The sequence below is a fragment of the Adiantum capillus-veneris genome, chromosome 9 (genome assembly GCF_014529385.1).
Source record: "Adiantum capillus-veneris isolate H3 chromosome 9, ASM1452938v2, whole genome shotgun sequence".
NCBI classification, from domain to species: Eukaryota; Viridiplantae; Streptophyta; class Polypodiopsida; order Polypodiales; family Pteridaceae; genus Adiantum; species Adiantum capillus-veneris.
This window is the reverse complement of record NC_140939.1, coordinates 96,690,607-96,716,130: the sequence shown is the minus strand read 5'-3', so window position 1 is coordinate 96,716,130 and position 25,524 is coordinate 96,690,607. Positions and strand designations below refer to the sequence as shown.

The 25,524-nt window shown below is 44.8% G+C and overlaps 1 protein-coding gene and 1 pseudogene across 2 annotated transcripts in view; one reads left to right on the top strand and one right to left on the bottom strand.

Moving 5' to 3' along the window:
- The window catches only part of LOC147450851 (LisH and RanBPM domains containing protein), a 54,931-nt gene that overhangs the window by 6,767 nt on the left and 22,640 nt on the right, over positions 1-25,524 (bottom strand). The gene's annotated exons all lie outside the window — the stretch shown is intronic.
- LOC147450852 (uncharacterized) lies at positions 14,852-16,800 on the top strand (annotated as a pseudogene).

Sequence of the window (25,524 nt, the reverse complement as noted above, 5' to 3'; positions counted from 1 at the left end):
TTCGGGACTTCTTCTGCGATGTCTGACTGCAGAAAACTGAAAATGCTGATGCTTCTTGGTGTTCCGTCGCAGTAAATCTGCAAAACGCTATGCTGATGCAAAAACGCTAGGGTTGAAAACTGTCTTGCGTGGAAATCTGCTAACGCTGGGGCTGATCTGTTGTCTTGCTACTGTCGGGGCTGATCTGCAATGCAAAAGCGCTAGGTCTACTGTTGGGGGGGTCCTACTAAGAAGGTGCATGTTGAACCAAAGTTCCTGCTGCCTCTTTTGCCAGAAAGTGCTAGCTCTAGGTTTCTTTATGTACTTGCTTTCTAAATTTGCTCTACCTAGTTCTCAACAAAAGTCACTTAAAAATAATAAGTGAAAATGTCAAAAATAGGGAAAATAGGTCTATGCACTGTAAAAATGCTCCTGATGGATTCTGATGGAAATTTAATGACCATGCTATGTGCAACCTGAGGATATGCATCAGTGTATGGACATGCACGGTCGGCGAGCATACTCACAAAAGTGCCAGATCACTTCCTATTCTAGAATGACTGAACTGAACTGATGTCATGAAGTAACTTGTCCACGTACACATAGGGTTAGATGTGCACATGACTAACTGAGTACTAGCCGATACACATTCCATAGCCGATGGTTGATTTTGATTCATTGGAGGCCGAAGCTCCATCGGAAGGTCAATTGCAACAAGAAAATTATCAAAGAAGCGTCCAAGCATTTCAACCCTTGGGACCTTCACTTTCACGTGCAGATCTAACCCTATGTGCATGTGACAAGCTATCTCAGGTCTAAGGTTCAGGTCAGCCTAGGAAGTGTTATGGCACCTTTGTGAGCCTATGAGCAGGCTGTGCATGTCCAAGCACTTCGATTAGTTGCATATCCTCTGATTGCACACAGCATAATCATTAGCATTGCATTCAATACCCATCATGAGCATTTTACAGATCATAGAACCCTTTTTCCCAAAATACACATTTTTCACTTATTTATTAATAAGTGACTATTGTTGGAAAAGTAAGTAGGGCACATTGCTAAGCAGATATAAAAGAAACCCAGTGGTCACTCAGTAGAAGCAGGAGAACTGAAGAGAGCATAGGCATTCTTGTAGCAGGCCCTCTAGCGTTTCTTCCTCAACAAGACACCCCCCCGCGCCCAAGCAAAACTTCCCCAACGTTTTCAGCAAGGCCTCATCGGCGATTTCAGCCCGTTATCAATAGCGTTTGCAGCCAGTCTCCCTCCTCATCGGCGATTTCAGCCCGTCATCAATAGCGTTTTCAGCCAGCCATCCTCAGCGTTTCAACAAGACATCATCAGCCTTTTTCAGCTAAGGATCACCAGCGTTTTTAGCTTCAAAATTCAACCAGATCACTAGCATTTCAGCCTCCAAATTGAGCCAGATTCCAGCCCTCTGTTGCAGAGCAGGTAGCGTTTTTGGTCAGGCTCAGCCCTACAGCAGAATTCTCAGTTTTCAGCCATTAGTAGCCACCGCCTAGTTGCCTTGGTCGTTGCCGTCAGCATCGACTTAGCCCTTTCCTAGCATGATAGCATCAAGTCCATTGCATCAACACCATTGTACCATATTTGTGCAATCTATAGCATAGACCTCTCTCGCCATCGAGAGAGGGGTCCTTGGAGGAGGGTTTGAGAACCGTCTGGTGTCGTATTCTTCTCTCTTTCTCTCAATCTCAACACCTACATTCACAGTAGCATTCACTTTGTTTGTGATCATTGCACTCTCTCCCTAAAGGAACGAAAGGCTCTCCCTTCCGTAAGTAAAAGGAACCCTTGAGCACAGTTCGTTGAGCACAGTTCGGAGCACTCATCTTGAGCAATAACAATATTCACTTCCACTGCACCTTACATTGGTATCAGAGCTTTTGGCAGTGTTCTGTATCACTCAAGAGAAGAACCACAAGAATTTTTTTGCTTGTTGCGGTCGCACGTAACCCAAGTCGACTTGGGCGTGTCGATTCCTAATCGTGTTTTTGAAGAGTGACAGGAAACCCAAGAAGGAAAGTCTTGTACAGCCTCCCCTTGTTCCTCTTTTCACTCATGCGAGTGGACCGTGCACTTGGAGGCCGTCCAATCGACGTGAGGTGGAAAAAAGCAACTTTGGTGTGAGCGCAAGGCCACCAAAGGGTGCGCCCGCACAGAAGAGTAGAGCTCGGGTAAGAGAAAAGCCTTCTCAAACACCGATTGCAAGCTAGAACTCAAGAACCTCAAGAACCCAAGTCCTCAAGAACCCAAGTCCTCAAGAACTAAAGTACCCAAGATCTCAGTGTATGGTCATCACCCGAAGTGGAATGGATACTTTGCGTGAAGGTGATGAGAGGGGGGTTGGTGACGAAGAAGTTTCTTCACCAGGAGGATTATTTCCCGATCCTCCCCCATCCCCGTCTACGCCACGGGTTGCACCAAATCCTAAGGAGGCTTTGGTCAAGTCGATGATGGACATGATGCTACAACAAGAGGCGCAACGCATAGCAACCGAAGAAAGGCGAGCGGCTATGGAGTTAGAGCATGAGGCGCAGAGAGACCAACGGATGCAAGAGTTGGTCCTACAAGTACTCACCTTGAAATCCGAGCCAATCAAAGATGTGGACAGTTCATCGGGTAAGACAAGTAGAGATGCTGACTCTAACAATCCAACCACTGAGAAGTTGACATTCAGTAAGTATAACGGTAAGATGGATGCTAATGTTATTCATTCTTGGTTGCATCAATTTAATGCTTACTTTGCGACAACTAAGAAAACAGAGAATAGCAAGGTTTTGACAGCAGCCATGTATCTTGTCGGTGATGCCATTAATTGGTATCAAGCGTGGCAAGAGGCACAGTTGGCCACGCACCTAGAGGAAGCTGAAGAAGGCGTGCCCCTTTCTTTCAATTAGGCCGACTTCCAAGACAAGCTCAAGGGGCGGTTTATGCCACCTCAGTACCTAGCAAGGTTGAAAGACGATTGGCGAAAGTCTCAAGCAAAATGATATGCCAGTTATGTCTTTCTCTAACCGTGTTTTGTAGCTCGGCACCCAATTACGCGAACCGGATAACGAGCGCAAAGAGGCTGTCACAAACGGGAGCGCATAACAATATAAAATACATTCGGATAAATAAATTTATCACTTGTTACTGAAGCCAAAGGATATAGAGAGAAATAGATAGAGAGAGAGATAGAGAGTGAGAAGATCGACACATTACTGGGGACCAGAAGATGGGCTGGTCCCCCCCCGTAATAGTATCTTTATTACTGAGGAGAAGTCTATACAAGCACTTGAACCGAACGTATTACCACGTTCGTTCTAGAATAAGACTTGATGGTTCTTGGAAGCCTTAGCTTCCGATTCCTAGGGGAAAACCCTATTCCAAGGAACTTCCGTTCCTTATTCCAAATCCTTGAGAACCAAGGTTCTCGCCTCTGGATCTCGCCTTCCAGACTCAGGGCATGACATCCCTGCAACTCTTTTCTAACTCTCTTTCCAGAGTCCTCTTCCTGCAGATTAACTCCGCTTTCCTCCGCTTTCCTGGACACGAAGTCCTTCCCTTGGGAATTTCAACTTCTGGATTACATCTCGAGAGTCTACCTCTCTTCGATCCGTGGATCTGCTTCCCAAACTTGGGTACGAAACCCTTGGGCTGATCTGGCTCTAGTTCCTCAGAGCGCTTTTCTCGTGCAGAGGCTCATGCCTTCCTCTGCTCCTACTCCCTCACGAAGAGGAAGTACACCTGCAATCAAATACTCACAGATCATAACATGAAAACGTTACCTTCAAAGTCTCGATGCTCGAAACGCAACTCGGTTCTCGAAAAACAATTCCCCGGGAGAGATCTCTACATAGAAAATCCTCTCTTCCAATCTTACACACAGAAGAGGTGTGTTCTCGGGTTCCTTCTCGTAGATTAGCTCCTAGGGAACTCGCGCACTGGGTCTTCGCGACATCTGGTACACTTGGGGCAGCCATGGGCATCACCGGCAACGTCTTCTTTACGGCTGAAATCTGCAGCAGCATCTCCTCCTTGCAAAGATTGTTCTTCCCCTCTGAGTGAGGGCATGTGATGCTTTTATAGCTCCTAGCCACGGGCACGAAAAGCTGCTCGCGTAGAGATCGCGGCCGTTTTTTTTTCAATTTTTTTTCTGTTCTGCCAGAAAAAGAGAGAGAAAACGCTGGCTGATTTGTTGCCTTATTTATCACATGGCTGCCCACTTATTAAGTGGGCGGCCGGCGTATTTTAAAAATAGTCTAAACCTGCCCAAAAACTCAATAAAACCTTATAAGTTAAAAACAATGCTTTCATAGCACTTCCCAGGCGTCCTTGGATGCAATCACATGCACAGTTGCAATGCAGACATAGACTTCCTCGCGGGAAAGCATCTGCTTTCCCGAAAAGCAATCCCGCTTTCTCAGAAAGCATCTATTTTTCCTCAAAGTTTCCTCTGAACCCATCTTCATTCAAGTGCTTGCTTTTTCCTTGTGCACAATTCTAACACAGTTCGGAATTTCCTCCCGACTATGGATATTCCCTTTCCGATGCACCCGTCACCCACCTTGTGACGCATCAGGAATACCCATCACCTAGTCCTTTCCTACCAAACTTACGGTACAATCTCCTTCACGATGCTCTATGTCACCCATCCTATGACGCATCTGTAGATGTCCGTTCCCGGACGGTCGGATACTTCTTTCCGATGCTCCCTGTCACCCATCCGATGTGATGCATCAAAAGTACTCGGTCCTGGTGGCCTTACAGATATTCCCGTTCTCAGTGTTCCCGTCATTACTTTAAATGACGCACTAGGAATACTCTGTACTTGGATGTCTCCAGTGAGAAAAACCCTCTCACTTAAAATTCCAATAATTCATTTAGAATTAGTTTCTTGGTGTTCCAAGCGAGAAAACCCTGTCACTTATAAATCCAATAATTCATTTAGAATTATTTTTCTGTAAGATAAAGCCAATTTAGCAACAGAGGCATTCCTTTTCGGGTTGAACGAGTATATCAAGTATGATGTCGAAGTACTCGACCACGTGGATCTCAACAAGACGGTAGCAATTACTCTCGCACAGGAGATGAAGCACAACAACGAAAAGCCTAAGTAGAACAAGTCTTCTCAAAGTACCTCTCAGACTCCTCAAAACCCACAGAACGGTAAGAATTAAGAATGGTAACTCTTCTAGCCCATCTTCCTCTAATCCTTCGGAAAAAAACTCTCAAACTAAATCTAAGGGTAAAGCTAAAACACCTGCTAAACCTAAGCTAACCCTATATGAAAAAGCTTCACACGGAATTATAGGAGGATACATAACGCCAAAAGAACAAGTCATTTATGCTAAGGAAGATCGATGTTATCAATGTCACGTCAAGGGTCATATAAAGAAGGCTTGTCCTAAGACAACACCACTTAGAGAACCCAAAGCACCAACAGCTACCACAAGCACTTTACTGAACCAATCTGAGTCTCCACATGTTTCTGACACACACATTGATGAGTCTCTCTTTAAATGTTATGGTCATGTGAAGAGTCAACGTTTTGTCATATTGTTTGATTCAGGCAATATGCATGATGTGATTGGTGACTCTCTTGTAGAGAGAGCCCGCTTGGAGGTTAGCCAGACAACTCCTCTCAAGGTGTCGGGCTTCACTCCCGGTATGGACTCTCTCATTACGCAAGAGTGCCTTGATGTGTTATTCACTGTTCAGCAAGCTTCTTTCTGTAGAAAATTTGTCATGTCTCCTCTCTCAAAATGTGATATGATTTTGGGCATTCGAAGGTTTCGTGAACATAACCCTCTCATTGATTGGGCAGACAATACGCTCACTCTAAATGCCAAAAGTGACTCTCCCATTATCATTCGTGGTGAGGGTATCCATTCTTTACCTCTCATTTCTAATGTGCAGGCGATGCTTGAAAAGAAACATGAGAAGGAGACTCTCTCAGTTCTTTCCTCTCCGAAGCACGACGCACATTTTTTGCATGATAGAGATGTGATTGTTCGCAAGGATGATGGTTTGAATGATGGTGTTTCTAGTGGAGGTAACCTCATTGCAGATACGATCAGTCACGCAAAACCGATCTTGGCTCTCGAGTCGAGGTCCAAAGAATCCACTCAAGAAGTATTGTGTGTTCGCATGATTAGTCAGCACCATAGTTGACACGTACGGTCCCGTACGATGGTTACACGTACGAAGACGTGCGGTACTAATCGAACTAAAAAAAATTAGACGCACGTTGAAGTAACGTACGATGCAAAAAAATAAATCATATATTTTTTAGAGCTTTTACTCTATTATGAGTAACTACTTAGTATTAAGTACATACAACTTAAAGGACATGTCTTACAAGTAAGAACATTAAAGATTTGGCAATGGACATTGGAAACGGCAATGTTCGAAAAAAGATGATCATGATTGCATTTGATTTCATAATTCATTACATAAGTAGAGAGTCGAGGCACGAGAGATACAAGTGACAAAAAGTAGTACAAAAAAGTAGTGACATGTCACACAACTCATAGTCTCATGGCCCATGGGTGCAAACTTTAAAGCATAAAGAGAGAGTTCTAAGTGCTCATATCGCTCTCATCACCGGAGTTGTGGTCCGAGCTTGAGCTAGAGCTTGAGCTAGAGGTAGCTGCATCATCCTCATCACTACTTGCATCAGATGCACTAGATGCAAGACCATAATCTCCCTCACTAAGGATATTGCCCTCCTCATCAAACTCTGGCTCTCTAGGATCCGCAGACCTAGAAATGGACACATTCTCCAAAGTGGTGTCCGCCATAGTAGATCCGCTACCCGAGCCTCGCCGCACATAGGACCTGGGTGTCCGTGCCGACGCTCTTCCACTCCCACGAGCAACCGAAGTGGAAGCTCCTCTACCTGTAGTTGCCAAACCTCGCACAACCACCTTCTTGCGGGACCATGTGCGAGAGACACGGCGATCAATCTCCTCCAACTCCAAGTAGAGGTCTCGAAATATTTGCTCCTCCTCTAGATCGCGATCTTTGTTGAGACTCTTAAGAGTCTCAATGGAGAGCTTGCATTCATCTACATTCACCTATTTGTCATTTACAACATGCAAGAAGATTAATGGAGTTAGCAATTTGGCATGCCAAAAATATGAGCACATGATACATCATACATATTACATCATACATGTGAAAGCATAAATAAAGAGTATGATGTAGCCAACTCAATTACATGCCTAGCCATGGGCATCTCATGCATGGACCTCAACATGCATAAATTGGAGCGGCAATAGATAAGCCGCTCCAATTGCTTCGTAGAAAGCTTGTTGCGGATCTTGGTGTGTATAAGAGAATACGCCGACCAATTCCGCTCACATGCACCCGATGAGCAATCCTAGAAGAGAGGCATGAGATTTGAATTGTGGGAATTTTCAATTGAGAGGTGACTTATGTCACATGAATGATGAATGTCAAATGATGACATGATTGAGATTATAAATTTATAATTTATGGTATGGTATTATGTATAATTATTAATATATATGATATACCTGTCCAAGAACCCTCAATGCCACCCTTTGAAGGTGAGGCAATTGATAGCCAAAACATTCCCACCAAAAAAGAGGCTTCACTAACGAATCCCTCTTCCAACACATCGAGGAAGCGAATGCCGTGCCTCTATGGTCTCCATAGTTGATGAGCTCTTGGGGAAACTCTCCATGGTGTTCTTCATTGAGTATCTTTGGAAGGTACTTGTCGCGCTCCTCTTGAAGTGCTAAAGGAGACCTATGGTAGACCCTTCCATGTCGGTCATCCGAAACACCTTATACAATGGCAATACCACCATGACAAGACCCTTGACCTCTTGCCAAAACTCCTCCTTCAAGCAAAGCCGTTGGATGGCCTTTGCATCTTGTTGGGATGATTGGGTCTCTTCTTCAATCCATGCTTTGAACTCATATGAGACCATTTTCTTTTGCAAGTTGGTTTGCACATCATAGAGGCACTCAAGGAGGAGCCACATAGCGGCAAAGCGTGTTGCGGAAGGCTTCTTCAACTCCAAGCCGGAGTAAGTGCGATATATCGCAAGTACTCTCACCTTTTTGTTGATGAAGTTGACGATGGAGAGGGCTTTGGATAGAATGTCCTTCACCCAAGGTAGGTCGCCAATGTCCTCCAAGAGGAGGTCAATGCAATGTGATGCACATGGAGTCCATACTATGTGTGGATACTCCGCCTCTAGCTTTTTGGCCATGGAAGCACAATTGGAGGCATTGTCGGTGATTACTTGAATGACGTTGCTGGGACCGATCTACATATGGAGAAAGAAGGGAAAGTGAGAAGAGCCAAGGCAAAAGACAAAATTGAAAATAGTAGATACTTGAGAGTGGAATAAAAAATTTTACCTCTTTTATGGCTTGACGAATGTGGCGGTAAATGAAGGCACCCGTGACCTTTTTCCCCCTTGCTCCCGCATCAACCGCTCGCAAGAAGTAGGTGCCAAGAGGGCATGAGACAAGGATATTAATGATTCCCCTCTTCTTGCAGTCACTCCATCCATCGGTGAGAATAGAGCAACCATACTTTACCCATCCGGCACGCACGGGGTCAAGAGACTTGTCGATTCGTGCCCTCTCTTCATCAAGCTTTTTGGTGCGCATGTCATGGTATGACACTCCCGTCCACCCTTCACATGGACCAACCGCGGCAATAGCCTTCACCATGCGTTTCCAACGATCCGTGCGAAGAATATGAAAAGAGAGATTGCACTCAATGATGGTGCGTGCAATCTCTATCTCCGCTTGTCGTTGCCTCTCTTTGAGGAAAGACAATGGACTAGAAGTTCCACCCACCGTTTGTGCAAGAGTAGCTTGCTTTGGAGGCCACCCACCATGACTTCTTTTGCTCTTCTTTGAGATGCTACCACCCTCGGTGGAGGCCATGGTAGCGCCGCCGGATGCAACGGACATTGATGGAGAAGCATCCTCTCCCGAATCGGAGAGATCATGGTCGGGCGGAACCACCTCTTCGGATGCCTTTGCAACCGCCTTGCGCGTCTTCAAGGGGAGATACTTTGCTTTGCACTCTTGGAGAATGTCGTCGGGGATATTCGGACAAGGACCCGCTTCCCCTCCCATCTTGGTCAACTGGATGATAAGGCAGGTGGAGGTTGAGGTCATGGTCTTCGGGCAATATTTGCAATACCATTTGCAAACATTTTGCTTGTTCTTCACCCTTTCAAAGTAGCGGCAATGCTTGTTGAAGGCTTCATGAAGAGCGGGCGGCATTATGTAGAGCTTGAGGGATGGGGAGTGATGAGAGAACTTTAGAGTAATGGAGAGCTTGAAGGAGATGGATGGAGATGAAGGGAGCTTAAGGAATAATGGAGAGCTTGAAGGAGATGAAGAGAGCTTGAAGGATTAATGAAGAGCTTGAAGGAGATGAGGGAGCTTGAAGCCTTGATGGAGTGCCAAAGCTTGAAGCCTTGGCCCTTGATGAATGGAGAGAGCTTGAGGGAGCTTGAGTAGGTAAGGAGATGAATGAGAGAGCTTGAGGCATATATGGAGAAGAAGAGAGGGTGGGCAACCTTATATAGGTTTTGAGGAGAGAGGGAGAAGAGGGTTAAAGAGAGAGCATGCTTCAAAATTCAAATTCCATGTGCCATGGCCATGGCCCATGTGGCTTTGTGTGTGTGTGTGTGTGTGTGGATGTTGGGGGGGGGGGGGTGGGGATGGCACATTGGCTTATGATGCCCCAAGGGCCAAGGCTCCAAGGCCCCCAACGTTCAAGTTTTAGCGTTCAAAAACTGCCAGCACGTGGCGCTACAAAACGACTGTAAAAACAGTCAAAAAAGTCCGCCAACGGTCATTTTTTTTTCCGATCGGACGGAACCCGGACGGAACGGACGGGACGGGATGGAACGGACGGATCGTTCCGTTCGACGGACGTGGACAACCTTGACTCAGCACGCATTGTTTGAATTTCTAATTCATGATGGTTTCTTGTATTTTCGTCACCGTCTTTATGTGTACTCTTTTCACAGGCAAGCCGTATTGTACAATGCACATGATTCACTCACGGATGAGCACAGATGTATACGGATCACTCTCGAAAAGAAAAAAAGTTTGCATTCAAGGAATTCACATTGTTTCTCGATTGTCCGTTTTGTCAATCGCTTTTACATGTTTCTTCCTTGTGTTGGGTTAAAGGCCCAAATGGCCAGCCCAAATGACCCCTTTTGTGTATAGTTTTTAAACGTTACTTACCTTTGGTCAAGTTCACATTGAACTTGGCCACTAACTTAAAAATGGTCCTATACTTTAATAAAGGGAATGAGAGCCCAATTCACTCTCAACTTATTCCCCTTACAAGAATCGTGCAGCCTCTCTCTCTCTCCTACTTCGACCTCTCACGCTTCCATCTCTGCACACCAACACCTCCTCTCCAAGGCTCAAGTCTTGCACATCTCCTCGTGCTCTATCACTTGCACACACTGCTGCGCACTCATCAATTGGTGTCAAAGCAAATTTAGGGTTTGCTTCCAAACCTGCCATCGCTGATTTTCAGCCAAGGAAGTCAACTTTCACGCAAGGTTTTGCAATTTAATCGCCAAAGGACTCGTCCCTGGACACTAGAGTCTCCCGGCTAGTCAAGTTGACCTAAAACAGGCTGAAATTAGATCAAAATCAGCAAATTACAGGTTATGACATGAAAATACAAGTTTTGCAAATCATGTATTAAGGTGAGGGAACATCTTTACTAGGTCCCCAAGAAATTGCTGAAAAACAGGTCCCAAAACAGGTATTTTCAGCAAATTTCAGAATTACGCAGGTTTTTTGCAAGTGTATTTTTGATGCATCTACATTGAGGAAAGTGCAAATTGATGCAATTTATGCACATTTGGCAAGTTTTGGCTATGTATGATCATTTGTGGCTCAATTTTCTGCAATTTGATGCTACAAATTGGGACTTTTGCTCATACATGCTTCTAAAGGCTGTGCATTAGCCTTATGTATGTCCTGCGAAGCTAAAAACAACTAAAATTGTTGTTTTTGAGCACAAATTCACTTGCTGAAATTTCCTGCGCAGAAATTTCAGAAATTGTTTTTTTACATAAATTGACCCATTTTGCCCCAAATTGCTTCTGTGACCATTTGGAGCTGTAGTGCACACTTCTGTAAGGTTATACTCCGGTTTTGGTGCATTTTGCCCAAAAAAAAAAAATCAGCATATTAGCCCTCTTATTCGTGCATCTATGGCCTCATCTTCTTCGGATGTGAAGAATCTCTTCGAGGTTAGGAGGTTCGATGGAACAGGTTTGGACCTTTGGAAAGACAGGATCCAAGGAATCCTATTTCTTAAGGATTGTGTCACGTGACACATCCAACCCTATGTGTCCGTGGACAAGCTACAGCATGATCAGGGTTCAGTCAGTCCAGTCAATCTAAATTTAGCAATGATCTGGCACTTTTGTGAGTCTATTCGTAGACCGTGCATGCCCAGTCACTTAGCATAGATGCATATCCTCTGGTTGCACACAACATGATCATCAGTATTCCCTTCAAAATCCATCAAATTCAGTCAGGGGAATTTTCCAGTGCATTAGCCTATTTTCCCTATTTTTGGTATTTTTCACTTATTATTTTTAAGTGACTTTCCAACAAAAGTAGGTAGGACAATTTTGCTAAGTTAATATATAAGCAAACCCAAGTTAGCACTAAATGGCAGAAGAGGCAACAGGAGCACATGCTCAACAGGCACCTTCTCAAAAGAACCCCATAAGAACCCCTTGGCGTTTTGATCTCCCCATCCTCGCCACACCCACAAGCACCTAGCATTTTCTGTCTTGACAGTTTCCGCATCAGCAGCAGTACCCAGATCCCTAGCGTTCCCATCCTTGCATGATCCCCATCATCTCCCAGTCCCCTAGCGGTTGCAGATCCACCCAATCGCCAACAGAAGCATCAGTTTGCTAGCGTTTTCCAATCTCAGCCATCAGCGTTTTTGGAGTTCATCAAGGCCAGCGTTTTGCTAGCTCAGCAAGCAGATCAGCGTTAGTGATTTTCAGCCAAAATGCAGCAGCGTTTTCAGCCTTAAGAATAGCAGCAAATTCAGCCCTAAGCACCTGCAGAAGATCCCCATTTTCAGCCCTCAAAAATGCAGCCAAAACAATCATTTTCAGCCACCGAATCAATCCCAGATTTTCAGCCATAGCGTTTTATGGACAGCAGATAGACGAACGCAGATTTCAGCCCTTATGTTGTCGTCGTCACCACCGTCGTCGTCACCGACATAGTCCCAGGTTGCATCAGTCCATTGCATCGTCATTGTACCACTTTGTGCAATCATAAGTAGACCACTCTCGCCGACGAGAGTGGGGCCTTCGGAGGAGGGTTTTTACAATGTCTCTGGTGTCGTATTCTCTTCTCTCTATCTCTCAGTCTCATACACTTGCACGCACAGTGTCCATCCACTTTGTTTGTGATCATAGCATTCTCTCATTAAGAACGGAAGGCTCTCCCTTCCATAAGAACAAAAGGAACCGTGAGCACAGTTCGGAGCACTCATCTTGAGCAAAGCGCAAACAATTATTCCGTTGCACCTAACAGATTGTGAAGGGGCACTTGAACAGGTAAAGCCACACGATATGTCGGATGAAGCATGGGTTAGACTGAACAGGAAGGCAGTTACATACATCAAAATGGCCATGACCGATGAGACAGTCATTGATTTGAAAGGTCTCACAAATGCTTTTGATGTGTGGGAGAAGTTAAAGGCGATGTATGAGAATACAACGCCTGTCAACCAAGTGCATTTGATGCGAAAACTTGTTGGCATGCAGCTAAATGAGTCCAAGAGCGCTGCAGAGCACTTGTCGGTGTTTACAAGTACTTTGTCGCAGTTACAGGATTTAGGTTTGCCTCCTTTTGATGATAAGTTGAAAGCTATCTTCTTCCTTATGACCTTACCTGATTCATGGGAAACATTGGTGGTTTCATTGTCGAATAACCCCAATTTGACCTTTGATGGTTCTATCTTGAATGAGGAAAGCAGGTGGAGAGGGAGGCAGCTCTGCCAACATGGTTAGAGACAGGATAGAGAAGAAGAATGTTTATGCACAAAGGAGTAAGAGTAAGAGTAAGGAAAGGGGAAATGCAAGCAAAGGCAAGGGTGATGTGACTTGCTATTAGTGTGGCAGAAAAGGTCACAAGAAACCCGATTGCAGGTACTACAAAGCCGAGTTAGAACGGAAAAAGAATGGTGGAGACAAAAAAGAAAGAGAAGAAGGAAGTCAAGACAGATGCACAAGACAGCTCAAAGGACAAAGAGAAGGCCAATGTGGCTTCTAGTGTTGTGATTGAGGAGCTGTCAGATGTAGAGGACATCTTGTGTGCCACTTTGTCAAATGATGATGCTTATGACCTTGATGCCTCTCTTAATGATCATTCACAGGACATGTAGATCACCAAGAGTGATCTTGTTGATGCTTTGTTGAGTGTCAATGATGCATTATCCCAAACTTTGATAGTTGATTCTGGTGCTTCATTTCATGTGACTCCTATCAAGGAGTGTTTCTCTACTTTTGATGCAGGCAAGCATGGCCATGTATACCTTGGAAACAATCATGCATGTTCCATTGAGGGTATTGGCACTGTGCATCTCTCCATAGATGGCACAAATGAGCTTGTCTTGCATGATGTTAGTTATGTGTCGGGAATCAAGAAGAGTCTGCTTTCTGTTGATCAGATGGATATGCATGGTTACAACATATTGTTTGAGAGAGGATCATGGAAAATGACTAAAGGCTCAAGGCTGATTGTAAAGGGCACAAAGAAAGGGACACTTTACTGCATGCATGGAAAGGCCATGTTGGGCAAGTTTATTGCGTTGGCTAAAATTAACTCTCACATGGAGTTATGGCACAAGAGGCTTGGCCATATGAGCCAAAAGGGCCTTTCTAAGCTTTGTACTTTGAACAAGCTTGATGCTAAAGACACAAAGCTTTATTTTTGTAATGAATGTCAATATGGCAAGCAAGTAAAGCGTTCTTATTACTCCGGTGTCTCTCGTAAATCTTGTGTGCTTGATGTTGTACATTCTGATGTATGTAGCATGCCTACTAAGTCTATGGGAGGTGCATGCTATTTTGTCTCCTTTGTTGATGATCATTCTAGGAAAATTTGGGTTTATTTGCTTAAATCTCAAGATGAAGCCTTTGCTGCGTTTAAGAAAATTCTTGCATTTGTGACCACCCAAACAAGTAGAAAGTTGAAATGCTTGCGTACGGACAATGGGGGAGAGTTCACAAGTGCTGAATTTAACAAATTTTGTGAAAATTTGGGCATTAAGAGGGAGCTTACTGTGCCATACAACCCCTCTTCTAATGGTGTGGCTGAAAGATTCAATAGGACACTTTGTGAGAGGGTGAGATGCATGCTGTCCACAGCTAATCTCTCTCATGGATTTTGGGGAGAAGCTTTGAAAACTACAATGCATATATGCAATAGATCCCCTCACATGTCTTTGAAAGGTGACATCCCTGAAGAGGTTTGGTCTGGCAAGCCTGCTTCATATGATCACTTACGCATTTTTGGTTGCGAAGCTTTTGTGCATATTAGACCTGAGTTGAGAAGCAAACTAGATGCCAAGTCTATTAAAGGCCTCTTCATGGGATATGGTGAAGAAGGCGAAATGGGTTACAGGATTTGGTTACCTCAGCTCAAAAGGGTTGTATGCAGTCGGGATGTTGTTTTTGATGAGGCAAGGCTGCTTCAAAACAATTGTGCCTCAAAGCATGACCATAAAAGGGTCAAATTTCAGCATGACCAGCCACCTGTTAGGCCTATTCTTGACCCTCATGATGCACCAGTGACCACATATGGCTGAAAATGTAGATGATCCAGTGGTGTTTGAGCCAGATGATGTTGGGTAGCAAATTGAGGGACATTTGCAGCCACAAAACAATGTTGAAAATGGTGCTGAAAATGATGTACAGCAGCCCATTGTTGATGATTTTATCATGCCACCTGATGGAGACCCATTACCGGATAATGTGGATCATTGGGTCAGGCGGTCTACTCGCCCAAGACGGACTGTGAGTAGATATGATCCCTCTTTGCATTACATTATGTTGACAGATGAGGGAGAGCCTCTTACGTATGCAAAGGCAAAGACATGTGAGCAGAGTGACAAGTGGGAGCTTGCTATGCAGGAAGAGATTAAAGCTTTGCATGCTAATCATACTTGGGATTTGGTGGAATTGCCCAAAGGTAGGAAGGCTATTCCTAACAAATGGGTGTATAAAATCAAGACAGTTGATGCAAAACCCAAGTATAAGGCAAGGCTGGTTGCAAAGGGATGTGTTCAAACCAAGGGCATAGACTGTCAGGAAGTGTTCTCTCCTGTAGTGAAGATGACCACTTTGCGTGTATTGTTTGCCATAGTGGCTGCCCCTGATTTGGAATTGGACCAAATGGATGTACATCCCGCTTTCTTGCATGGTGATGTGGAGGAAGAGCTTTACATGAAGCAACCTGAGGGTTTTGTTATTCCTGGCAAGGAACATTTGGTATGTATGCTCAATAGAAGCTTGTATGGGCCGAAACAATCATGTAGACAATGGTACAAGAAGTTTGACCACTTCATGCTCAAACATGGTTACAAAAGAAGCCATGCAGACCATTGTTTGTATACCAAACGTGATGAGGATGGCAGCCCTATCATTCTTGTGCTCTATGTGGATGATATGTTGATAGCTACAAAGAAAAGGAGCAATGTTGATGCTCTTAAAGAGCAGCTGAAATCTGCATTTTCAAAGAAAGACCTTGGGGCAGCTGAACATAAGGGTTAGAAGGCAAAGGGACCAATGCATATTGTATTTGTCGCAAGAAAAGTACATTGATAAGGTGTTGGACAGATTTAACATGGCTGAAGCAAAGCCTCTTGGCGTGCCATTACAGCCATATGTCAAAATCTCCAAGGATGATTTCCCCGAGTCAAAGGAAGAAGCCAATGACATGCAAAGTGTGCCTTACGCTTCAGCTTGTGGTTCACTTATGTATGCTATCGTTGCTACTAGGCCTGACATAGCCCATGCAATGGGAGTTGTGAACTGGTTTATGTCTAATCCAGGCAAGTTGCATTGGGATGCAGTGAAATCCATTATGAGGTACTTGAAAGGGACTAAAAACAAATGCCTCTGCTATGGTAAAGGACCATTGGAGTTGAAGGGATTTTGTGACTCTGACATGGCTGGTGATGTGGATACACGGAAATCCACAAGTGGTTATGTGTTTACTCTTGCAGGAGGTGTTGTTTCATGGTGTTCTAGATTGCAAAAGATAGTTGCATAGTCTACTACAGAGGCTGAATATATTTCGACCACTGAGGCTTCCAAAAGAAGCCATTTGGTTAGCACGTCTATGCAGTGATTTTGGTTTGCCTGACAAGGCACCTATGCTTGGTTGTGATAGCCAGAGTGCCATATGTCTGGCAAAGAATAGCATGTTTTATGCACGCACAAAGCATATTGATGTGCGGTATCACTTCATTCGAGAAGTAATTGAGGATGGCCTTATTACATTGATTAAGGTCCATACATCACAAAATCCAGCAGATGCTCTCACTAAGTGCTTACGCAAAGCACAACATCAGCTATGCATACAGATGGTGGGAGTCACGTAGCTTAAAGGCGCCATTTATGCCTTTAAGTGGGAGGTTGTTGGGTTAAAGGCCCAAATGGCCAGCCCAAATGACCCATTTTGTGTATAGTTTTTAAAGGTTACTAACGTTTGGCCAAGTTCACATTGAACTTGGCCACTAACTTAAAAATGGTCCTATACTTTAATAAAGGGAATGAGAGCCCAATTCACTCTCAACTTATTTCCCTTACAAGAATCGTGCAGCCTCTCTCTCTCTCCTACTTCGACCTCTCACACCCCCATCTCTACACACCCAACGCCTCCTCTCCAAGGCTCAAGTCTTGCACATCTCCTCGTGCTCTATCACTTGCACACATTGTTGCGCACTCATCACCTTGGCATGACACAGTCTCAGAAAGAGCACAAGCAAGATTGTCCATCAAGCATCGACATTTCCGTTGTGATTTGCCACAGATGATAGGTTTAGGTCGAAAAGTCAGGTTTCGATCCCACTTTTTGTGTGTGTTTGGTGAACGGTTTGGCACTCCGTCACTTTGTTCATCTGCATTGCATGCACAGTCATTTAGGAAGAATAGTATTTTTTCTATTACTCTACATGGAATGGGTATGATTATGATTTTGTGTTGGAAGTGGTTTCAGGATTTTTCCTCCTCGGAGATTTGTCAAGAAGGTGGACCCACGACCATAGCCGAAGTTGGAGCATTGAAGCCGCAACAGATCATTTTGTGTCGCTTTCGGCACAGCCCAAACAAGCAAGCATTGTAGACCTTCATGAAGTTCAAGTATCGCACGACCCACGCATCAGAGTGGGTCGGCAAAGAGTTCTTTGTAGGACTCCAGTAGTTGTTGGCGCACTCCCTCGACGCCATACAGCTCGGTACCAATACCTCACTTTGAAAAGGAGGGGATGTCATGTGCATATCTAACCCTATGTGCATGTGCACAAGCTATCTCAGGTCTAGGGTTCAAGTCAGCCTAGAAGTGTTCTGGCACCTTTGTGAGCCTGTGAGCAGGCCGTGCATGTCCAAGCACTTAGATTAGTTGCATATCCTCTGATTGCACACAGCATAATCATCAGCATGGCACTCAGTACCCATCATGAGCATTTTACAGAGCATAGAACCCTTTTTCCCAAAATACACATTTTTCACTTATTTATTAATATGTGACTTTTGTTGGAAAAGTAAGTAGGGCAAATTGCTAAGGAAATATAAAAGAAACTCAGTGGTCACGCAGTAGAAGCACGAGAATCGAAGAGAGCAGCTGCGTTTTTGGCAGGCTGCAGCGTTTTTGCATAAGAAAGGGCAGCGCCAACATCAGATCTTTTGCCTACGACACACGGCCTTGCATCCGGTGCATTGCTGGTCTTGTTCCTCTCAAGACCTTCAGATTTCAGCCATATACACTTACTGTCTTCTCTGTTTTCAGCCCACCTGGGGTTATGTCAGAGATTCACCATCCTTCCTACACCCTCTGCATTGCTCCGGACCCTGCCGGGAGCGTACAAGCACGCTGAAAATTGCTTGACAGCAGCGTTTTCATCACCTCGCAGTTGCGTTTTTGGGTGGACATTAGCCACTTGGCTTGTGTTTTTCACAGAGGATGAAGTTACTTCCTGCCAGGACACCATCTGGTGGTGGTCCGTGCGGTCTCTCAGTAATTGCTGCAGTACAAGGTATCTTCATCATCGGCTTGATCATCTACGGGCGTACGATCCTTGGGAACTCCATTCATTCCAGCCATCATTCGGCGGTTGCGCACTCTAGAGGGGGTGGTGACTTGTGGTTTGCTATGGACACACCTATGCACTCATCAGAGGAGTTCACACGAGATACGGTCATGCTCATGGAATATGGGATCACGACATTCCCAGAGAAGACACCACCATCTTTGGTGGACAGACACTTACTACTTGACCTTGACACGTCAGATCACTTGCTTACACAGGAGCATCTACATGGACTTAGGGAGAGGATCTTGGATCTCTTCTTGGATGGGTTCATTGCTTGGATCTAAAGACTGGAGTGGGACTTCAGTGCTTTGGACTCTCTTGGAGAGTTTACCCACGAGATGCGGGAGATCATGCATCCCGCGGTTACATCCGGAGTCACCCGGAGTTTGGCTTGGATGGTGGTGCAGTTGCTCGGCTAAACTCCTAATCATTTGGATTGCTTAGACTCACCCTCGGTAACCTTACAGCAGACTTATCCCTAGACCTGGGCACTAGCCCACTCCCAACTCATTCACATTGAGAGCCACACCGAGATACGGTTTGGTGACGTTGTTGGCGCGGAATTCTGTCTTGGTTGACACCGGAAGATTGGAGGCAGGAGATACAAGCAAGACGGCGGAGACAGATTGGTTTAGCCTTTCCTCTTCTCAGAGGATCTTACAGCGCAGACTACTCGATCTGGCTTCCCTACTTCTATAGAATGATTACGGTGCAGACAGCTTTGTCTGACCACACCTTGAGTCTCGCTTTCCCCTCTTCCTACATCTAGCGTGTATGGTCTCTCTCTCTCTCTCTCTCTCTCTCTCTCTCTCTCTCTCTCTCTCTCTCTCTCTCTCTCTCTCTCTCTCTCTCTCTCTCTCTCTCTCTCTCTCTCTCTCTCTCTCTCTCTCTCTCTCTCTCTCTCACGCGCGCACACGCAATCTCACATGGAAACCACTCTGCTGCTTCACAGGTCTAGGGCATGCATGTACGGCTAGTGTCTCTGGGCTGGTGTTAGGTGCAACGGAATGAATGTTTGCGCTTTGCTCAAGATGAGTGCTCCGAACTATGCTCAAAGTTCCTTTTGTTCTTATGAAAGGTAGAGCCTTCCGTTCTTAATGAGACAATGCTATGATCACAAACAAAGTGAATGGACACTGTGCGTGCAAGTGTATGAGACTGAGAGATAGAGAGAGAAGAGAGATACGACACTAGAGACGTGGTAAAACCCTCCTCCGAAGGCCCCACTCTCGTCGGCGAGAGTGGTCTACTTATGATTGCACAATGTGGTACAAACTGAATGCATGGGACTGATGCAAGTCAAGGCTATGTTGACGATGACGACAGGGATGACGACACCGACACTAGGGCTGAAATCTGCAATCTTTCTACTGCTGTCCAAAAACGCTATGGGCTGAAATCTGCGACTAGTCCAAAAACGGTGATTATGGGGCTGTTTTCTGTAGGTCTTTGTCGCTGAAAATCTGCAGGTTTAGGGCTGAAAACTGAGGTTCATTAAGGCTGAAAACTGAGGTCCTTACCGGGCTGAATCTGCTACTCTTTGAGGGTTGGAAACTGCAGGTACTTCATGGCTGAAAAACGCTGCAGGCTGTGGCTGAAAACTGTCAAAACGCTAGGTATGCTGAGCTTTGCAAAAACGCTAGCTGTAAGAATTTGTGGCGATGGTGTCATGAGGCAAAAACGCCTGCTATGATGTTTTCCAAAAACGCTAGGGGGTGCTGCTTCATTGGCGAGGATGCTGATGCAAAAACGCTATGCACTGGGGTCTTCTATGGCGATGATCTTCTTCAAAAACGCTAGGGGATGGGAGCTTCTGGCGATGGCAAGGTTGATGCAAAACGCTAGGGGAGGTTCTTGCTTGGAGGGAAGTACCGCCAAGTGGTCTTGTTGAGAAGTTGCCTGCTGAGCTTCGCTCTTCTTGCCTCTTCTGCCAAATAGTGCTAGCTCTAGTTTGCTTATATACAAACTTAGCAAAGTTGCCATACCTACTTTCCAACAAAAGTCACTTAAAAATAAGAAGTGAAAAATGTCAAAAATAGGTAAAATAGGCTAAATGCACTGGAAAATTCCCCTGAAGGATTCTGAAGGATTCTGATGGATTCTGATGGGAATGCTTATGATCATGTTGTGTGCAACCAGAGGATATGCATCTACACTAAGTGACTGGGCATGCACGATCTACGAATAGACTCACAAAAGTGCCAGATCACTTCTAATCTAGACTGACTGGACTGACTGAACCCTAATCATGTTGTAGCTTGTCCACGGACACATAGGGTTGGATATGTTACGTGACATCCCCTCCTTTTCAAAGTGAGGTATTGGTACCGAACTGTATGGCGTCGAGGGAGATCGCCAAAAGCATCCGGAATCCTAGAAGGGACTCTTTGCCGGCCCACTCTGATGTGTGGGTCGTGCGATACTTGAACTTCATAAAGGTCTACAACGCTTGCTTCTTTGGGCCACGCCGAAAGCGACACAGTCTTCTGTGGCTCCTTCAATGCTTCAACTTCATCTAGAGTCATGCTTCTTCCTTCTTCAAGAATCTCCATGACTGAAAATTCTTGAAACCATTTCCAACACAAAACCATGAACATACCCATTCCATGTAAAGTGAGTGGAAAAAATCTTGTCTTCCTCAAAGACTGTGCATGCAATGTAGATGAAGCAATAGACGAAATACACGCAAACAATGAGATCGAATTTTTTTCTTATGATCTAGAGCAATCAACTTTGGCAATTCACAACGGAAATGCCCATGCTTGGTGCTCATACTTTCATGTGCTCGTTCTATGAATGTGTCATGCCAAGGAAGAGACTGTAGACATGGAATGTGACTTCCTTGAATGCATACTTTTCAAGTTTTCATCAAAAATCCGCATACATTTGTGCTCATTCATGAGTGAAACGTGCTCAACGTACAATATGTCATGCCTAGGAAAAGGGATCACATAAAGACGTTGACTAAAATACAGGAAATGATCACGAATGAAACACTCAAACAATGCGTGCGTATCAATCATGCAAACACATAATATTTCCTGTGAGGGTTCCTTGGACCTAGGCTCGAGAGCCAAGATCGGTTCTTCCTGAGGGGTCGAATCTTCTTGTGGGGGTTCTGTGGACCTCGACTTGAGAGCCAAGATCGGTTCTTCGTGATTGATCGAATCTGCAATGAGGTTAGCTTCACGAGAGAAAGTATCAACTAACACATCATCCTTGTGAACAATCACATCATCTTCGTGAAAATCCTCATGCTTGTGAGAAATCACATCTTGATCATGCAAATCATCATGCTTGTCAGTGTCATCCAAATCATCATGCTCATCGTTATCATTCCAATCATCATGCGTATCATCATCATTCAAATCATCATGCTTATCATCATTCAAATCCTGTGTATCATGCTTGGGAGAAGAAGAGACTGAGAGAGTCTCCGTTCCCCAAATCTCTTGCATCTGTGCCTGAACTTGAGAAAAGAGTCGCCAGAACTCTTTGTTGTGTCGGTCGCTCTGTTCTTGGAATGCTTTTGCTTCCTTTCTTTCTACTTCTTTTTCTGCTCTTCTTTCTGTGTGTCTGCGTTCCAATTCCGTCATTCTTTCTGCATGTCTGTGATCCATTTCTGCTTTTCTTTCTGCATTTCTTGCTTCGCGTTCTAACTTCCTTTCCATAAACATCTGATCCAAAGCCTCCATAGGAGTTAGTGCAATTTTTGACGTAGATGGGAAAGGGGGAGAAAAACCTCCTGGTGGGGAAAATTCTTCTTCGCCTCTCTCATGCTCATCACCTCCAAGCGAAATATCCATTCCGCTTCGAGTGATGACCATTCTGAAGTCGTGGGTTCTTGTGGGTTCTTGTGGGTTCTTAAGTTCACAAGGAACTTGGGTTCTTGGGGGTCTTGAGGTTCTCTTTCGCTTGCAATCTGTGTTTGAGAAGGATCTTCTCTTCACCCGAGTTCTTCTCTTTTCCACGGGCGCACCCTTTGGTGGCCTTGCGCTCACACCAAGGTTGCTTTTTCCCACCTCACGTCGATTGGCCGGCCGCTAAGTGCACGGTCCGCTCTCAATGAGTAAAAAGAGACACAAGGGGAGGCTGGACAAGCCCTTCTTTCTTAGGATTCCTATCACTCTTCAAAAACACGATTAGGAATTGACACACCCAAGCGAACTTGGGTTTGTGCGACCTCAACAAGCAAAAAAAATTCTTGTGGTTCTTTCCTTGAGTGATACAAAACACTGCCAAAGCTCTAATACCAATGTTAGGGTGCAGTGGAATGAATATTTGCGTTTTGCTCAAGATGAGTGCTCCGAACTGTGCTCAAGGTTCCTTTCGTTCTTATGGAAGGTAGAGCCTTCCATTCTTAATGAGAGAATGCTATGATCACAAACAAAGTGAATGGACATTGTGCGTGCAAGTCTATGAGACTGAAAGATAGAGAGAGAAACGATGACGACGGGGATGACGACACCGACACTAGGGCTGAAATCTGCAATCTTTCTACTGCTGTCCAAAAACGCTATGGGCTGAAATCTACGACTTGTCCAAAAACGCTGATTTTGGGGCTGTTTTTTGTAGGTCTTTGTCGCTGAAAATCTGCAGGTTTAGGGCTGAAAACTGAGGTTCATTAAGGCTGAAAACTGAGGTCCTTACCGGACTGAATCTGCTACTCTTTGAGGGTTGGAAACTGCACGTACTTCATGGCTGAAAAACGCTGCAGGCTGTGGCTGAAAACTGTCAAAACGCTAGGTATGCTGAGCTTTGCAAAAACGCTAGCTGTAAGAATTTGTGGCGATGGTGTCATGAGGCAAAAACGCTTGCTATGATGTTTTCCAAAAACGCTAGGGGGTGCTGCTTCATTGGCGAGGATGCTGATGCAAAAACGCTATGCACTGGGGTCTTCTATGGCGATGATCTTCTTCAAAAACGCTAGGGGATGGGAGCTTCTGGCGATGGCAAGGTTGATGCAAAACGCTAGGGGAGGTTCTTGCTTGGAGGGAAGTACCGCCAAGTGGTCTTGTTGAGAAGTTGCCTGCTGAGCTTCGCTCTTCTTGCCTCTTCTGCCAAATAGTGCTAGCTCTAGTTTGCTTATATACAAACTTAGCAAAGTTGCCATACCTACTTTCCAACAAAAGTCACTTAAAAATAAGAAGTGAAAAATGTCAAAAATAGGTAAAATAGGCTAAATGCACTGGAAAATTCCCCTGAAGGATTCTGAAGGATTCTGATGGGAATGCTTATGATCATGCTGTGTGCAACCAGAGGATATGCATCTACACTAAGTGACTGGGCATGCACGGTCTACGAATAGACTCACAAAAGTGCCAGATCACTTCTAATCTAGACTGATTGGACTGACTGAATATATGGGGCTAAGGGGGGTACACATTTCATTGTCATCTAGTCATTGTGTATTGGGTCTTCTACTCATGATAATCATGGGGGGCTGATCGCCCCTGCGTCTCTCTCTCTCTCTCTCTCTCTCTCTCTCTCACACACACACATTAATTTGTTCATCTTCTTTTCAAGAGCTCTGTCCAGGTCTTTCTGAGAGAATAGTTTCCCCTTTTCCGTACTCGTCTGCCCTTTCGGCTTTCTTCCCGACTTGAGAGGAGAGTATCGCCTCACGCCATCTCGAGTGAATCTCACAATCGACTAATTCTTCAGGTGTTTCGCAAATTTCGGGTCCCTAGAATACTTGATCAATCTTTTCATACACATGTCAACTTGCAGTTGACATTTGTACTCCACTCTAGCTAGCTTCCCTGCCATAAATTTTCCCAAATCTTCATTGTTTTCTTTAATTCCTGCGGTGGGTTTCAACTTTCCTTTGTCTCCTTGCAGAGGGGTGTTGTTCTGTGACATTCTCCACAAGAACCCATGTGTACTTGGTAGAAGAATAATCTTTCTAAGCTTTGATACCATTGTTACACGCTTGGACACTCCAAGTTAGAAATAAATAGTAACACACAAACAGAAACCGCAAAATCACTCAGCTTGAAGAGAGTTAAATAAGGAGAGTCGACACGGCACGGCGCCTCCAAAGACTGCAATCCAATTACACAACCGCCTCAAGTGCTGTCCACAATTTGTACATACATAGGCGGTTGTCCATAAGGACCCACATCCCCTTTACATTCTCTGCCTGCAGAATAGACATATTGCACAAGAATTGGAGCATATGAGCACTTGCTTCTTGGGTGGGGACATCAAAACGATGTTAGCATGCAAACGACAAGGAAAACGAGTGCCTCTATAGCCTTGCACGAGTTACATCATTAGAAGGAAGAACTATTGCACCGCCGAAAAAACCTGTAATAAGCACTCGTAAGATTTATGAAGAGCCTTTCTAGCATGAAGCACACTTGAAATTAGCAGAAACCAAGGACATAATGACGTAGTTCGTCTCGAGTAGATGTCTGTAGAGCATCCATAGGCTAAAAGCAAATAAAAGATGAGAGTTATGGTCACTCGAAGTTGGGGGTGTACTCTCTCTTGCTCAAAAATGAGCTCTCTGGAAAGTTTGCAGGTGTTGCAGCTATAAAATAGGGCCTCTTTTATCTTTTATTCCAAGAGATTTCTTCTCTCTCCTCAGCCAACAAGGCGGCTCAGTGTTCTTAGAGGTGGTCATGGTCGTGGTAGAGGAAGAGGAATGGCCCAGCCATATGAAGCTCAGTCTAATGCTAATGTGGGTCGTGGACAAGGTGTCTTTGAGCCACAAAGGAGGTTCATCCCTACCTGCTATAATTGTGGTGAACTTGGTCATATCAGCACTCATTATTCAAGGCCAACAAGGATGGGAGGTAATATGTTTCCACTTCCTAAACAGATTCCTAACAGGGCTAATGATTATGCAATGGATATACGGGGAGATCAAGGTATTGAATAGGAAAATCAGGCCTTGACCTCTGGTGGTCATGTGGGTATTGTGCAGGTTGAAAAGAAAAAAGAAGATATGATGCCCGTAGGCAAAAGAGAGAGGGAAGGGTATGTTGCTCCAGGTCCCAGTAAGAAGAAAGGGCATGTGTCGAGAGACTAGGTCTCATTACATGCGGAAGCTCTAAGTTCAGGATTCGACTAGCAAACCACGCCAAAGTAAAGTGTTTGGGGCTCATTAAGAATTTGGAAGTTGAAGTCTTTAACATTGTTAGCATGCAAACG